The 14,435-nt window shown below is 48.9% G+C and overlaps 1 non-coding gene across 1 annotated transcript; it reads right to left on the bottom strand.

Moving 5' to 3' along the window:
* Positions 1-675: 675 nt before the first annotated feature.
* Positions 676-767, bottom strand: TRNAY-GUA (transfer RNA tyrosine (anticodon GUA)). The gene is given in 2 exon segments: positions 676-711; positions 731-767. It is a non-coding gene; the product is annotated as a tRNA-Tyr (tRNA).
* Between the last annotated feature and the right edge of the window lie 13,668 nt (positions 768-14,435).

Below are 14,435 nucleotides of genomic sequence, written 5' to 3'. Positions count from 1 at the left end.
AAACTAAAAGTAACCCCGAATTATTTTGTTTTCATATGCACTGACGCTACCCCGTTATCAATTTAGTTGCGCAAATTTCCGAAAGCAGACAGAACTGGGGCAACTTACTGGAGTTTCAAATTTGGAACCTCCTAAATAACTATATTAGTATAATATATTTATTAGACGGATCAACATCCTTGGTTTTTATAGAAAACGTAAAAAACTACAATTTTTCGCAACACACTAGCCTTTTTCAGAAATGCTCTGTGGATCGTTTTAGCTTATGCATACCCACTTAATGTATGTCTTTTACGTTCTTTTGCTGTTTATTTACGAAGTTACTACTGAGTTCCATGGTGTTAAACTTGCACGCTAATTATGCGATGTGTTTAGAATGTCGTCAGTTATTTCTTCTATCACGTTTGTATATTATACGCAACCATGTTCACCAGAAACCAAAACTGTTGCGCTTCACGTACGGTGGCTCCGAGGGCCAAGTCAGGCGACTGATTCTGATAGGATCGCCTTTAGCCATAGAGTCACTTCATTTTCCGCTGTATATTATAAACAAATAAATGAAGGGATAATAAATAAGTAAATAAATAAATAGAGAGAAAACCCGCAGTGACGCACCATTTAATATGCAGAGTATTTTATTCTATCTCAAATACCCGAAAGTGCGGAAAAAAATTATCCGTCGAGCCGGATTCGAACCAGCGACCTATGGATGCCCGCGCAGGATCAACCTCTACAGTCCACCGCTCTACCAACTGAGCTATCGACGGCACACCTGGAGGTTCTCCTGAGGGAGAGCTTGAGATTGGAGTGGGTCACACGGAGAGTGACACACTTCAGTGCTGGCCGGGACGCGCCATGAATCCTCGTTGAGAAACTGGTTCGGCCACCACGCGGTCGCATGAACGCAGGGCTGATTGGGTGTCGGCTGGCGCCTCACGTTACCCAGGCTTTCAGAACATCTGATTAGCAATCGGAATTAAAGCTACCATTTAGAATGTTCAGGAGCGGCACCTAGAGCTTACCCTGTGACGCGCTTCCACCATATCTTTCAACGCTGCCGGTCGCAGAAGGCACACGGACAAAAAAACATTGACCGAACGACCTCACTGGCGTCGGCACGATCAAATGTCAGGCTCGTGACCTGATCGGCATTTGTGGTTACCTTACGTCATTATTATTATATCAATGACGCTTAATATTATTCTATAGTTGACGTAACCTGCAGTGATCCGTGAAAACCCGGTGTCGATGTAATGCGTGGCGTCCAGAAGCCTTTAAGACGCTCCGACGTCATGCAGCTTTGCATGATGTCACATAAGCACGTTGATAGCATCTAAAGACGGGGTGCTGCGTCATCAGCGTAACTTCGCTCTGTGGCAGACGCGCCTACAGCACCCGCTGCATGTCCTACCACATGCTTAGACCTTCTTCAGATCTAAGCATGCAATTAATTTATTATTGCAATAGCAACTGTATGGACACTCCAGGTGCAATTATGTCGTCGGCGTCACCGTGAGGTTAGGTATAAAGTTCAAGGGCGATAAAATCGTCGCCGAGCGCCACATGCGCGAGTGAAAGCGTCTGACGGTGAGCTGGCGGTCGCGGCTCAATGTGGCGCACGCAACGGCGGAAAGCGGGGCGGAAGCGCGCCGCCTTCCGTCGCGCCCAAGGCTTCGTGGGGAGGGGAGGGAAGGGGGTGCGTTTTACCCCGGGCAACCGGGCGGCTGCTGTATCTTGAAAGCCATCTGTGATAGGTACAGAGTCCGCGCTGCGCTGTTATTGCGTTTTAGTTCGCGTTGATGTGAGCGGCAGCACGAAGGCCGAATGGCTCGCTGCTGCTGCCGCGGTTGCTCACTGCAGCGTTTTCACAGCGAGCTTTCGCGGTCATTGCGTGAGATGTGTTTATGTTGGCTTTGCGCATGTTACACTGTCCTCTTAATTTAGTTAGTATGCCCATGTATACAAGTTTATACGGCCGATAAAGCTGCTATCCTTAATTCCTATAGCTTTCCACTAATTTGCTGTCGCAATCGGTGCTTGGCCTTTCGGGTGAAATTGCGCCTCCTTTTGTGTGTGTTATTCACATCGCCACTGCAGGCATCCGTGCTGAAGAGAATCAACGTAAACGGTATATATACTTTAAATTATCTCTATCAAGTAAGTTTTATATATGAACAGAAAATGCCTAGCGCTTTCTTTTGTTCAATAGGCACCAGATCAGTTTTCTCTACGAACGGACAGTCGCAGTTAACTAATTAAAAGGCTATAAGCGCACAAACAACTTCAAGAGGAACGCATGATACTCGTAAATAAACATGATAGTAATGCACGCCGTGGTATGTACGTGAAAAATATAGCCCGCTTGTAGAGAGATCATAGGGCTTAAGAAGGAAGAAAGTTCTGGATACACAATGTTTCTGTAAACATGTATAGGCCTCATTTACTGCTAATCATTTGGCCAAAAAGGTATAAGTAAGCAGTAAAATTTCACTAATATCCTGTCTTGAGCTAAGTATATTTCTGCTCTGATAATACTTTCCGTGATAACAAAAGACAGTCTCGCAAAACGAAACTGGTAAAGTGGCTCACGCATACAGCCTGCCAATTAAAGGAGGCTGCATTCCAAGTACTACTCGAACACTATAAAACCATGTCTGGCTGATGCACTATCCATCTGAATTATCACCGTTGGCGCTCGCCGAGGCCGATGTTTTAGCCGCGCCGTCGAAACATGCGCAATGTAGCAGTGCCGGCAGAAGCTGCCGCGATTCCCCATGGTAACGAAGCAAGCGCTGACCTATATTGAGGAAGAAGAAAAGGCCACGTGCCGTAATTTGCGTGAGATCCCGTGTTTCTGGCTAACACTGCAGTGCCTTCTAGCACTTATGATTTTTGAGAAAAGTGTAGTTATATTTGCTGGAGGTGCGTTAAACCTCGTTATAATATCAGCAACGGGACGAGTGCATTACTTATATTCCGCCTTAGTTTCTCTGCATAATGAGCGCGAGAATATTATTCCGCGTCGGCGGAACACCCGAGCGGCTTGTAGATTTATAGGTGCGCCTATAGTGACCACCAGGACTTTCTTTTACGGGACAGGACACCTATAAGACGCGCTGCATAATAAAGCACAGTCATGCTGGACACGCGCATGCGAACCTTCAAACAACGCTCATACCCACCGTGCTTGCTCAGCGGCCATGGTGTTCGGCTGCTGAGCACGAGGTCGCGGGATCGAATTCCGGCCGCGGTGGCCGCATTTCGATGGGGGCGAAATGCGGAAACAGCCGTGTACTTAGATTTAGGTGCACGTTAAAGAACTCCGGGTGGTCGAAATTTCCGGAGTCCCCCACTACGGCGTGCCTCATAATGAGAAAGTGGTTTTGGCACTGTTGGAATCTCAGCGCTGACACCCGTTGTTGCAAATGGGTCGCAAGCCCCAAGGGTAGCGTTGGCCTGGCGGCCTGGGGCACAACTGGAAGCATCCGAAGGTCCCGGCAAAGCATGAGTCGATGGTAACAGAACAACTTGTTTATTCTAGCATCGCAAAAGAGCGGGCGGTCAGGTCGACCGAAGTGGAGAGACGGGAGAGCACGTTACTCAACAGAGGAAATCGGAGCCTCCCTCTTGGCGTCCGGGGGCAGCTGCTTTTTATACTCTCGCAGTCGCGGGCAAGAAGGAACGTCTCTGGATGAGACCACGTGACGGCGGCGCTCGGGCACGTCGAGACTAGAAGGTGAGGCATCCGCTGGGCCGGCGCCGGTCAGACCTCCTCGCTTCACACTTGGGGAGCTCCTCTCCCCGGCTGCCGCGCCTTGACAAGCGTGGGCACCAACATGCACACACACACACACGCGCACACGAAGACACGTGGCATTGAAACATGCCTGGACGCGCTTGGCGGGGAGGCGTATTGGCGGCGCTGAACGGGCCAAAATGTCCGCCGCTTTGAACGAAGCCCCGGCGTCCGTTGCATCCGCGCCGGCTATACCGCGCGTTGTAGGCGAAACGTAACAGACCGCCCCGCCGGGGGAAGGAGATCCCGATGGTCAGGGGACTGCATCCGCTGTCCGGAGGGATGTCGCTCGATGATGCTCATAACCGAAGTCGGGCGTCCTTCGGCGTTTCTTGAGCGCAGCGCACAGAGAAGGCCTCGTTCTCTCATTCAGGTTCACACAGGACACTGCAAAGTGACTTCGGGAGAGTTGACATTGTTGTTCTCGTTCCTGGCAAGCGTTAGAACTACGCCGAAACTCAACCGCTCAGTCAGCAAGCACGACACAACCCTCACTAAGCCATGCCAGGCTCTTTCCCCTTTTATACTACTGCCTAGTTCCTTACAGTAGTCTAGCAGCACCCAGAACGCGTCCACAAATTTGAAAATTGCACTAGAAAGCACGTCATCACTTTGAAACACTAAACAAAAGCAATATGTTAAAAGTCCTGCCTCAGGAAGAAAAACATCAGTAACAAACAACTCTGAGGCTGATTCCTACGTTAGGGGCTTCGACTTAAGCCATCGGCGTTACCGTTGAGACTCCCCTTTTTGTAACACACCTCAAAGGAATGTTGTTGCAAAGCGAGGCTCCAGCGCAGGACGCGGCCATTTATGGAAGAGATGGTCTGCAGCCATTGGAGAGGGCAGTGATCCGTCTCGAAGCATGCGAAGCGGTGACCACAGCGAACGACCGTACAATAGCTCAGCTGGCGAAAACCCCGTAGCCGCATGCGGCGCGGTCCTTAATGCAAACTTCACCCCAGGCAGACACAGCTCCCAGTCAGTTTGCTCAAACCACAATGCTCTCCACACGCGCTTCATGACGGAGTGGAGCTTCTCAACGGAATTCGACTGTGGGTGGTACACTGAGCTGTCTAACAGCTTTACCCCACACCTTTCGAGAAAAGTTGTGGTCAAAACGCTAGTAAACACTGTGCCCTGATCTCATTGGATTTCCGCAGGAAAACCAACTCGCGCAAATATGGACAGTAGTGCATTGACTATCTCAACTGAGCTGAGTTGTTTAAGCGGCACTGCTTCAGGGAACTTTGTCGCTGGGCAGATCACAGTCAAAATGTGTCTGTACCCCGTGGCTGTTACCGGCATAGGTCCCACTGTATCAATAACGAACCGTCTAAAAGGCTCCGTAATGATAGGTACCGACTTCAACGGCGCCCTCGATTTGTCCCCTGGTTTGCCCACCCGCTGACAGGTGTCACATGTCCTCACAAAGTGGTCTGCGTCCCGAAAACACCCTGGCCAATAGTACTCTTGCAAGAGACGGTCCTTAGTTTTCTTAACTCCTAGGTGTCCGGACCACGAACCCCCATGCGACAAGCGCAACAGATCCTGACGATAGCACTGAGGCACGATCAGCTGATCGAACTCCACTCCCCTGCGGTCTAGATACTTCCGGTACAGGACCCCACCTCTTTCCACAAAGCGACCATTTTTCTTGGCGATACCTTCCTTGACAATGCAGCGTATGTTTTCTAGGCTGCCATCCTTTTTTTGCTCGGCTATCAAGGCCGACCGGCTGACTTTTAGCAACCTATTAAGTCCGTCTGACGTAGGCGCGATGAGCAAATCTGCAGATAGCTCTTCTAACTTTCCCATGTCGGGCATTTCCTCTCCAGTATCTGGTGCCTTCAACGCTACAGGCTCAATTTTATTCAGTTCGGGCGTGCTCAGAATATCAGCTTGCTGCGCCTCTGACCCTTTCTCATTTTTCGACAACGTCGGCCCCGCAACTACCGCTTTTGCAGCGAGCTCCCGAACCTTCGATCTGGTTAAGGCCTGAACGCTAGCCTCACCAAACAAAAGCCCCTTCTCGCGCAGGAGGTGATCGGACCTGTTCGAAAATAGGTACGGGTACTGGGGGGGCAGCATAGATGACACTGCGGCCTCCGTCTCAAGCGCTCCGAAAGGACCTTCAATAAGCACTTTTGCTACGGGCAGACACACGCTATGAGCTTCCACGGCTTGCTTGATCCATGCGCACTCGCCCGTGAACATATCGGGTTCTACGTAAGAGGGGTGAACTACATCCATTGTAGCTGCGGAATCGCGAAGCACTCGGCACTCTTTCCCGTTCACGAGGAGGTCTCGCATGTAAGGCTCGAGAAGCTTCATGTTCTCGTCAGTGCTGCATAATGAAAAAAACATGACTTTTGTTTTTGTTTCCGGACACTGCGCTGAAAAGTGACCCGGCTTCTGGCACGTATAACAAACGCGCGCTTGCCTCGTCTCGAACCGCTTTCTGCGTTCGGCTTCGGTTGCCGCCGTCTCCTTACGTTCGGTCGGGCTGCTTTCACTCGCATCCGCACTACGTGTGTCGCCCCTTGCTCTCATGGGCGTGAACTTCGGCCTCTCAAACTTGGAGCCAAATTCACCCTTTTGACCGTCCTTAGCTCCGCGAGCCCGACGCGTCACAAACTCCTCGGCTAGCTCAGCGGCTCTAGCCACCGTACTAACGTCTGGCTTATCCAAGACCCAGTACCGCACGTTCTCAGGTAACAGACTATAAAACTGTTCCAGCCCGAAACACTGCAGAACTTTCTCGTGGTCACCAAACGCTTTCTCTTCTTTGAGCCACTCCTGCATGTTTGACATAAGCCTGTAGGCAAACTCTGTATATGACTCACTTCTGCCTTTCTCATTTTCCCGAAACTTCCGACGGAACGCCTCCGCTGACAGCCTGTACTTTTTTAGCAGACTCGATTTCACTTTGTCGAAATCCTCTGCCTCCTCTCTCTTCAAGCGAGCGACTACGTCGGCCGCCTCGCCGGGTAACAAAGTGAGCAAGCGCTGTGGCCACGTTTCCCGAGAGAACCCCTGCTTCTCGCACGTTCGCTCAATGTTAACCAGGAACAAACCAATGTCCTCTCCAAGCTTAAACGGCCGCATCAGGTCAGTCATTTTGAACGATACTCGTTCTCCTGCACCGTGTGCCTGACTTCCATTACGAGCGCGTTCCATCTCTACCTCGAGACGCTTCATTTCCAAAGCGTGTTCGCGCTCTTCTTTTTCTTTCTGCTCTTTAAGTTCGCGCTCATGTCTTTTTGCCCTCTCCTCAATGATCTCAAGGCATTCCGACAGCTCGTCATCCTCAGCCTCTAACTCAAGAATAGCCCTTAGCAGTTCTGGTTTTCTGAGTTTGTCTGAGACATCCAGACCCAACTCTCTTGCAAGCTCCAGCAATATCGGTTTGCGCAACGACTTCAAATCCATGGCTGCTCTGAATGCTGCTTTCTCTACTGCCTACTATTGTCTTGCCGCAAACTAACCCGGCAGCAACGACAACCACAATTACCAGCTCTGTTTCTGACACTAACAAAAGCCTGGCAAAACTCAGAAGAAGAAAGTCCCGCACTCACCAAACCTCGCAGCCAAGAATTCAGCGCAGTCGTTCCGCTGCAGGCAACCAGTCATCACACAGGGCTCGTTGCACTGCTCCCGGATGGTCGTTGTGCTGCTCAGCATACAGTCAACCGCATCTCTTCGCTGCTGACCTCCGTTGTCGCGATCTCACCGCTGGCAGACAGTTGTTGGAACCGCACCGCTGGCACGAGTTGTTGCAAATGGGTCGCAAGCCCCAAGGGTAGCGTTGGCCTGGCGGCCTGGGGCACAACTGGAAGCATCCGAAGGTCCCGGCAAAGCATGAGTCGACTGGTAACAGAACAACTTGTCTATTCTAGCATCGCAAAAGAGCGGGCGGTCAGGTCGACCGAAGTGGAGAGACGGGAGAGCACGTTACTCAACAGAAAAATCGGAGCCTCTCTCTTGGCGTCCGGGGGGGCAGCTGCTTTTTATACTCTCGCAGTCGCGGGCAAGAAGGAACGTCACTGAACACCTATACAAACTTAGAGAAGGGAAACTGTACCTTCCACAGTGCTACCGAAATAAGCGTAGCGGTGGCGTCGTGAACTAAAGTATGTGATCACAGGTGGCGCTGTACAACAGGAAACGGAAACGGGGTTTTGCACACGCTTTACCAGGTGTTCTGTGGCTTTACTGGGTTTCTGGCTGCTGCGCCTCGATCGTGCTCCCGCCAGTTTACTTGCTATGTAGCAAACGTAGCGCCTACATATTTATGTAGGCGCTACGTTTGCCACACAGAAACCAAACTGGCGGGAGCACGACCGAGGCGCAGCAGAATACATGTAGCGCTGAGTCATATCGAGTTAAGGCACACTCTGAACTGACTTTACAGGGCATCCCGAGCGGTTTTTCGTTTATTACGCCACCGTTACCCTGAGTTAAATTGTGCCACCGCGCTCCAGCTGTTGCATTTCGTGTAGGACTACTGACAGAATGCGGTTTCCAGGTGGCACGATGGCCTCGACTGGAATAAACGCACACGCCACCAAAGATTGAGTAAGCCTGAAAATATTTTATTTGCATTTTACAAGTACAACAAAAAGCACACGTCTACGCATCCACACAAACGCGGTTACATAGTCAAGAACATAGTCAAGAAATGGCTCATTAATAAGGGCAGCACAAACGCACAAGAAAGAAGACCTAAGCTACAAAACGTACGGTCGGCTGCTAAGTATAATAATTTCCCTGGCACCGCGCGTCACTTTTATACAGCATCTTTACAGCACTACCAGGCCGGGTAGTTTGGCGTAAAGAACGCAACAGCTTATACGGCCGTCAGCTGCCTCTTCCTTACGGGTGTCATAATTATCCTAATCTCCGCATTAACGTCGTGCAAGTTCGCATACAGGTATCTGTATCTGAACCATATGTGACAGCTTAATACACGTGTAGTGAAATTATGATAACCACTGCGTCTTATCAAACGTATTGGTTTTGCAAATGCGCATTACAGCTGACGGAACGACATACTGTAAGTGAAGCACAAGAGAACAAGGACAAAAGGAGGATACAACACTTGAAGAAATGAAGAATTAGTAGGCATACAGCAAACAAGCGATGACGGAGAACACACAATGATGCATCGGGTGTTCTGTGACATCGGTTTGCGTACTTACGGTGTTATGGAGATCAACGGCATAAAAACGTACCTTCAAGCGTACTCCCTCAACCTCCGCCGCATTCATTATGATAATCAACGCCTAAACAAAATGAGGCACTATTCTTTGCCAAGAGTAGACCTTTTTACAGCAAGTCTATGTAATGACTCGCAGACGAAACCAGCATGCTTTCGAAAATGTTTTACCGCCGTAGTATTCGAACGCCAACGGCCAGGAAACACATCGATACCAATAGGCTGTCGGCTGCCGGTGGTTAATCGAGCACAAAAACCTTGACGCTATGACTAAAAAGCAGCTTCAACAATCAAATTTTAAAAAAATCAACTGCCTATTTGCCTGAGGTAAAAAAGCATCCTTAAACACCTCGATTGTTCATGTCAATGGTTTGTGTAAATTAAAAAATTCAGCATGTTCAGCGCCCCTAGCAGAGAAAGCACAAATTAAAGTATTCGACCAAATTACAGTAGCTCCACTTGCGCGCTTACGCTGAAACGCGCCTCGATTGATTTTTCGCCCTCTGTGGCCATTTGTTGAACTTGAGAGTGTGCGGGGCCTGGGAACGTCTCTGGATGAGACCACGTGGCGGCGGCGCTCGGGCACGTCGAGACTAGAAGGTGACGCATCCGCCGGGACGGCGCCGGTCAGACCTCCTCGCTTCACACTTGGGGAGCTCCTCTCCCCGGCTGCCGCGCCTTGACAAGCGTGGGCACCAACATGCACACACACACACACGCGCACACGAAGACACGTGGCATTGAAACATGCCTGGACGCGCTTGGCGGGGAGTCGTATTGGCGGCGCTGAACGGGCCAAAATGTCCGCCGCTTTGAGCGAAGCCACGGCGTCCGTTGCATCCGCGCCGGCTATACCGCGCGTTGTAGGCGAAACGTAACAGCACGTAAAACCCCATAACTCTTTTTTCGAACAAAGCTCATGTGAAAGGAGCAAATGAGCACGAAATAGACACGAGTGGCAAGAGAACTGAAAGGACAATAGCAGATACGATTAGTTCGCACGTCACATCGGTATAGATCATTCAATGCACAGCGCGCGATACCGCCTTTGTAGTTCGCCGCGTAGCAAACAAAAAAAGAATGAAAAGAAACAAAAAGGAGGCGGCACTCACGACGTAAACACGATTTAGCCCCTTGGCAACGATGCGGGACGAGGCATGCAAAAAATGCCGCAAGCGGGTGCTAATCGGGGCAAGCGAGAAGATTGTCCACACTTGCACTGAAGCTCGTTTTTGCCTGCATGGCAACAAAACCTTTTAATTTGGTCTGTCTCCTCTAATAAGGATACCAATATCAGAAATATTTGTTCTAAAATGCTCCCCACGCGATACACTCCTACTCACAGTGTTTAGCCATGATTTACAATAAGGACTGAGTGGCGAGGGGCCCTTTAACAACGACGTTCTCTTCGGCAACACCGTAGTCAGAAAGAGAAGGCGGCGCGAATTTTGGCACCAAATGGGTTGAAATGGTTTTGACTAGGCCTTAGTCGTGCGCGAAAAAAGGCTGTTCCAGACAGGCAGGGTTCAACAGACCACCTCCATCAACCTTGAAGCTACGACATGATTCGAAATACTGAAGTGTACTGGACGCTGGAATAGTTCAAACAAGGAAGTTTCAAAAGCGTTCATTATGTATGCACAGAAGGAAAGTTGCAAGATATACGCACCACAGGGACCAATAGCGGTCATTATTGGCGAACTCCGACTTTATGTTTCCCTGAGTGCATTGTAAAATTTTTCGGTCTCATGTCGCCGTCTTGGGGGGTCTGTTGTCTTTTATTCTTAAGCCGTAATATAATAACTAGATCTATCTTTTTTTGCGCACTTACAAGCTCTGTTCGTCGTCCTGGTTGTATCCTCTAATAGTCTGAACTGGACATCATATCCTATCAGTGTTGTTTCCAGAATAGCATAACAACAGCCCAAAAGCGATCAGCATCTTCGCTTAGTTCGGAGTATATACCATTGTAAACAACGATTAACGTTGTCCGTTTGTGCCCGACGTCCTAAGAATTTCGTTTGATTGATAGTGATGTTACACTTGACTTAAAGCGCAAAGAAATAAACACGGAGACAGAGGAAAGGAAGACCAGACAGCACGAGCGCATCTTGCTATACAATGTCGACAATGGGGATGTAAACCTGTTCTACGCAATACAATTGTTCTCTTCGGCGACCGAGACGGGGCAACTAGACATGTTGTAGAGGCTTTCTACTTTCACTAAAACGGTTCCACGTGTGACAGCTAGCCCGGCATTAACCTTCACACAAGTGAAATAATATATCTCGATAAATCGTTTTTCACTGCTAACACACGCCATCAGTCCGCACACGAAAAAGGCCTGATTCAGAACTTGCTTTTATGTCTTACGATCGGGGAACTTTGGGTATTTTGTGTTCTTTGTGTGTGTGCGTGCGTGCGTGTGTGTGTGTGTGTGTGTGTGTGTGTGTGTGTGTGTGTGTGTGTGTGTGCGTGTGTGTGTGTGTGCGTGTGTGTGTGTGTGTGCGTGTGTGTGTGTGCGTGCGTGCGTGCGTGTGTGTGTGCGTGCGTGCGTGTGCGTGTGCGTGTGTGCGTGTGCGGTTGTGTGTGTGTGTGTGTGTGTGTGTGTGTGTGTGTGTGTGTGTGTGTGTTTGTTTATGCGCATAGCCGTGTTGCGACTGAATTTTACAACTATTTTAAACTTTTGGGGGGGATCGGAGCGTGCTTGCGCACTGATGTATTCTGCTTTCGATCAGTGTCAGCAGGTACAACGCGCAGTTTTCTGAAAACAAACTTTAGTTTGAAGACAAACTAACGGTCGTCCTGTCTGGTCTTCCTTTCCTCTGTCCTCGTGTATTTCTTCCGCTTCCAATCAAGTATGACGTCTCACAAATTTGTCCGAGTTTCACCTCTTATAGATGTTCTAAATATAGCTCCCTAAATTGTAGTTCTCAGGATCCATTTGTACTTCTTGTAGTTCCCTGACGGGCACCTGATGTTCGTTATGCATGTTTTCCTGCCTCTCGTCAATTTTGAATGTCGCCGCCGTGGGCTGCAATCGAACCCACGACCTGGTTTGCGGCAGCACAAGGCTGAGTAACACTGCCGGTGTTTACAGAAATGCTGTGATCATCAAAAAGATGCAAGAAAAGACCACCCATCACGCGCATACTGTACTAAATGTTAAGAGTGCGCCTTTACATAGACGGGCAGAAAGAGCTGCAAGAAACTCAATCAGGGCGAAGGCGGTAAAGTTGGCCCGCGGTGGATGCCTCTGAGCTCTTCTCTACGTTTTAGATAGTGTCCCGATAATGTGCGGGCTCCGGCTGCCTTGTGCTTTCGGACCAGCCGCGATCCTTATTTCGGGTTCGTATTAGAGGGCTGAATATCTGCTTGCTCGTCCAAATACGTTTGGTCATCCTTGTACCCAGTAAATGAATTGCCGGCTTCACGGTTATATATGAAATGGAAAGATTGTTTGATTGATTGATTGATTGATTGATTGATTGATTGATTGATTGATTGATTGATTGATTGATTGATTGATTGATTGATTGATTGATCCATCCATTGTTTGGGTGTAATGAGCAAAAGCCCTAATGGCACTAAGTTGTAAATGATGCTGGAGGACTTCGAGGTAATTTGGCCACCTGGGGTTCCTTAACGCGCACGTAAAGATAAGCATATGAGCATGTAGCACTTCGCCTCCATTGAAATGCTTCCCCCGCGACAGTGATTCGAAGACGACAATACCTCGTGCTCAGCCGCGGGTGGCCATGGCCACTGATCCACCACGACGGGTCACAATATAAATAGTTTGTCACGACGAGATGAAACGCATTGCGAATTTCGTCGTCCCTCGCTGTAAGAATATTTCGGGTGAAAAAAGTTATGCAGATTAAACAGCGCGGTTTGGAATCTATTTGAAGCCAAGGTTTCGCGAAGCGGTTAATCAAACGCTGTAAATTTTTCCATTTCACTGCTGCGTCCTTGGCAAAAAGGTAACGCGAGCATATGTGCTGTCGGGCGTTCGTGTCACGCAGTGTGACACCTGCGCCAATAATTCGTGTTGGCACGCTAGAGGAGCGCGTGCAACTGTGGCCTGATGGTTGGCGCACCGGGCTGCTCGATGGGGGACGGAGGTTTCTTCCAACCATCGGTTAATTCAGTTTTTTTTTTAAGGTATTCGCGATTCGGCTAGACAGCAGCACATCCGACAGTCATGGTGAGGAAAGTCCGGCAAAGATCGCAAGGACGGCTTCGCTTTACAGTTATTTCGATTTAGGTGCATGGCTAGGAGGTAGAACTTATTGCGGAGCTCTCTCATAAGGCGTCGCTAATAGTCCACAGCACAGCTTCGGTACGTCTCAAGAAACAGTGCAAAGGTAAGTGCCGCTAATGGGCTGACCCACCACGTTACTTAAGATGCCAAGCGAAATCCTTGCAGTAACCGGTCGTCGCTCCGTCCACCCTCGCGATCCCTTTTTTTCGACCCAATTTCACGCGTGAGACGTTATACACTGAACTGTATAAAGTAGAAACTCTGTTACGTGGCGACCGCGTCGGGCTCGAGAAGAAATTAATTTTGCCGTCGGAACGCTGCAGAAGAACAAGACGCCTGGTCCTGATGGCCTTAGCGCTCAATTTTACATAAAATTTCAGAAATTCCTCTGTCCTTTTCTGGAGCAGCTTTTCGAGGAAGCGTATCAATATGGTGAGCTTCCTCCATCTTTCTATCAGGGCCACACAACGTTAATATCAAAGAGCACTGATGATGAAACAATAAAGAGAGTAAATGGATATAGGCCGATATCGTTATGTAACCTGGATTACAAAATATTTGCAAAAGTACTGACAAATAGATTACAGACAGTCATTACTGAATTAGTAGGTGATCATCAAACATGCGGAATTCGAGGCCGCTCTATACAGACAAATGTTCATATCGCACGTTCAGTCCTTGAGTGCATAGAGGGTAGTACGGATCAAGTAGCTCTTCTCCAGATTGACCTCGCCAAAGTCTTTGATAAGGTTCAACACGAATTTTTGTTCCAACTACTGCGACATATTCAGTTAGGGGATGTATTATGCAATGGTATAACACTTTGTTATAAACATTGCACTACAAAGTTAATTGTGAACCGTACCCTTTCAGATATAATACAAGTACAGTCATCCATTCGTCAGGGTTGTCAGCTCTCGCCTTTACTCTTCGCCATATTCTTAGAACCGCTTTGCTTAAGCGTGCTTTGTGACTCGAGCATTAAAGGATACATGTATGCCGATGAGGAAATTAAAGTGCTAGCTTGTGCAGATGACATTGCCTTCTTTTGTGTCGATAAGCCAAGCATTACCAAGGAAATAAACGCTACCCTGCGTTTCTGTGAGACTGCAGGCGCTACTGTAAATTTTGACAAAAGTAGAGGCTTTTGGCTAGGC

Source organism: Dermacentor andersoni, chromosome 6 (genome assembly GCF_023375885.2).
Source record: "Dermacentor andersoni chromosome 6, qqDerAnde1_hic_scaffold, whole genome shotgun sequence".
NCBI lineage: Eukaryota > Metazoa > Arthropoda > Arachnida > Ixodida > Ixodidae > Dermacentor > Dermacentor andersoni.
The sequence above is the reverse complement of the archived record's forward strand: the minus strand, read 5'-3'. Positions and strand labels throughout refer to the sequence as shown.